We start from the raw sequence: 3,430 nt of genomic DNA, 5'->3' as shown, positions 1-3,430 counted from the left end.
ACTCACCGGTCTCGAGTCCCACAGCTCTCGGCCCCGCCCCCACTCGTCACAACATGTAAATGTACAAATATAATGTTTATAAAAAGTGATTTTTCAAATTATTAAATAAAACGATTACTGGAGTACGTTTTACAATAAAATTCTATTTCAGTTTTTCTACTTCCAAATTTCACATTTAATTCAATGTATTATTTGGAACCGTTTGTGAAATTTAGCAATTTCTGAGTAAAAATAGATTCTACACCATTTTTTTCACCAGTGTATGAGGGGAATTAACACTGCTTGATTCATGCTGTATTTCATGGTGAACTCAGTTGTAATTAGTGCTTTCATTTGATGTACTTTGATCTGGCGTCCAGAATGATGCTGACTAGGAAACCTAGCCAATTTCAAAATAGATGGACCAATGTGAGCCTAGATATTATTGTTATAGCCTAGTCTTTATGCCTGTAGTTACTCCTTATTGACAAAAGCTAACATCAAGAGAGAAAATCTGACAGCAAACAAAATTGCAGATGTCAAATATATAACTAATATATAATTCTATTTGTCCTTAAATTTGATTGACCAAGAGTGCTGCTATTTAGTCCAACAGCCCTTGGAGTTTCTACCTTTTGTATTAGCCTACGTATTCCAGATTATTAATCAGCAATGCTGTCCTACAGAGTGGTTCTCCTTCTAGGGAACTCGGTCTTCATTCTCTAATGGATTGATTTAGAGAGGCTGTGGCCCCGGAAAGGTGTGGTGCGGTTTTCTGCTGCAAATGCTTGAGAGCGTTGGTGGCTATGATGGTCATGATATTGCCTCTGTAGTTAGATTGACCTTCCGGGCTCCTTTGACATATCCGTCGAGGTGGTGGTCTATAAGTTCAGGAAGGTGTGGTTGGCGGCTTTCAGAGGTTCATTCTTAGCCAGTTTAGGTCTTCTTTAACTCTGAGGGGTCAGGCCCACAGGGATCAGCACTCTCCTGCTCCTCCTCCTTTCGGGAGTCGAGCACAGAAGATGATACCTCGCTCCCCCTCCAGAGCATTTTCTCCTGGGTAGTAAGGTTGGGCGACCTCCCCTGGGTATCTTCCAAGAAGGCGGTCCCCCTGAATCCCGCATGCTAAGTATGGGCTTTCCCCCCTTTGTTAGGGTTTTTCAAGTGGATGGCCCATTGCTTTTGGAACATAGTTGTCTGAGGACAGTTGTATTCCTAGCTTGATTTTGGGGAATGTCCCTTTCTGTGTTAAGCCGGAAGGGTTTAGGAGAGGACTGCCTCCCCGGGTCTCAGGGTATTTTTAAGTGGGCGGTCCCTCTGAATCCAGCATATTAAGTTTGGGCTGAGTAGATTGTTCCCACTCCTCAGGGCTTTTAAGTGGACAGCCCCTGCTCAGAGCTGTCTGCTGATAGTTATGCTCCAGCTCAAACTTACTTGGCTCTGGAATATAGCAGTCTGAGGGAAGCTGTGTTCCAGCCTGGCTTCTATGACTAGGTTGGGTTCCTCTTGGCACAAGCCCCCTCAAGTAGGTGCTGAGTCCTTGCCTTGGAAGAAAGCTATCCAAGGACAGCCGTGTTTCAGCTCAGTACTGCCTCCTTGTCAGGGTTTTAAGTAGCGGTCTTTGAGCCTCTTGCCTGGATTGTGTTATCTCCCCTGTTGGGGTTTTAAGTAGATAGCCCACTTTCCGTGGTCTGGGCAACCTTCAGCCATGCCTGAGGAAACTGCTATTCAAGGATAGCTGTGTTCCAGCTCGGTGAGTACTCCCCTTATTAGGGTATTTAAGTAATGATCTTCTTGAGCCCCTTGCCTAGACTGTGCTATCTACCCTGTTAGGGTTTTAAGTAGATAGCCCACTCTCTGTGATCTTGGCAATCCTCAGTTAGGACCTTTGGCAGATAGCTATCTGAGTATAGCTGTTTTATAGCTCAGTGACTACTCCCCTTACTAGGGTTTTTAAATAGTGTTTCTCTGGAGTCAGTGGCTTGGCCTCTTTCTGAGGAAAGGTTAGGTGTATATCTGTCACTTTTTTTTGGTGCTCCTCACCAGGTGGACAGGAATGTGCCGCGGCATGGCATAGTTGGCATTTCATTCCCCATAGTGTCCGCTAGAGGATGCAGTGAGAGTTCCCTAGAAGGGGAATGTGAGAGACGCTGTGTCCCTTCGCCATGCCTTCGGCCTGCCTGTTTCACATCTCCTTCAGACAACTAAGTTGGTGACATGTTCTATAGGCGCCCTCTTATACTTCCGGGTGCCCGCCTGTGACGTCATCTGCTATGTGGACCAATAGGATTGGAGTTATTTCACACGTGCTTCAGACACCGGTCCTGCTGGCGGCAATCTCCATAGTGTCCGCTAGAGGACGCAGCATCTCGTTCCCTCTCTGCAACCATGGTTACATACGTAACCAGAGACGTTCTTCCATTTTGTCATAACTGCGCATGCGCAAACCCTTTAGTTCATGTATGAATGGTTGATTTCTTTTGTGTCCTGTAAAGAAACAGCTGTCACATGACAAAATAATTAAACATTTGGACCAGACTCTGTCTAATAGTAAAACCATTTCTGTTTCACATAATTTATTTTTGGCATGATAATGATGTCCAAATTACGAATATTATCAAAGATGGACATACAGTATGTAGACATGTTCGAGTAATTTGACTACGGGGGAAAAACACATTAATTTAACTAAAATGAATGAAATGACTTCAATAAACTTCAATTGGCCTGTATGGCTAAATGCGGTGCATTTATTGTGTGATGGACCTCATGTTAATTAATATGCATTGTCTTTTTTTTTAATGTTTTGTTCATTCAACAAATGACTGACTTATAAGTGAGTCACTCAAACAATTTGTTCTGATTCAATCAGTGAATGAGTTATTACAAATCATTCACTCAACTGACGCATAACGCTAATTCATATCATGAAGGAAACATCACTGTGTTCTTGGGAGTTGCATTAATTCTACTTCGTTTTGGCGAGGCAAAAATAGACAAAAGTAAGTGACAATATTCACAAACGAGGGTCAGTTCAGCGCTGGAGTTGTGCAAAGATTGCTTCTGAAAGAGGGATCGATACCAACGCTTCGTGCGCAAATGTCCAGACTCCAGACAAAGTAAGCATCACACCTCATATTTTGTTTTCCAAAAGAGCTTCTTGGCTCTCTGTAAGGCTAATGTTGCTAAAGCTACCATTGTCTCTGCCTGTTTTCACTAATGTTGCCTTCAAGTGCTACCAGAATGATCGTACATAGGAATGTGGTAGTTAAAAATTGCATTTGAAAGCAATGTGAGGTCAGTAACATTTTCAACAAGCTATAAAAAATTATCAGTGGGGTATTTTGAAATAAAACTTCACATACACACTCTGGGGACATCAGAGAACAATTTAAAACATTGTATCAATGCATTCTATGGCACCTTTAAGTTATATACAAATATATTTGAT

This window comes from Sinocyclocheilus rhinocerous, unplaced genomic scaffold, assembly GCF_001515625.1.
Source record: "Sinocyclocheilus rhinocerous isolate Xijiao unplaced genomic scaffold, SAMN03320098_v1.1 scaffold861, whole genome shotgun sequence".
Classification (NCBI taxonomy): domain Eukaryota; kingdom Metazoa; phylum Chordata; class Actinopteri; order Cypriniformes; family Cyprinidae; genus Sinocyclocheilus; species Sinocyclocheilus rhinocerous.
This window is presented reverse-complemented; position numbering follows the sequence as displayed.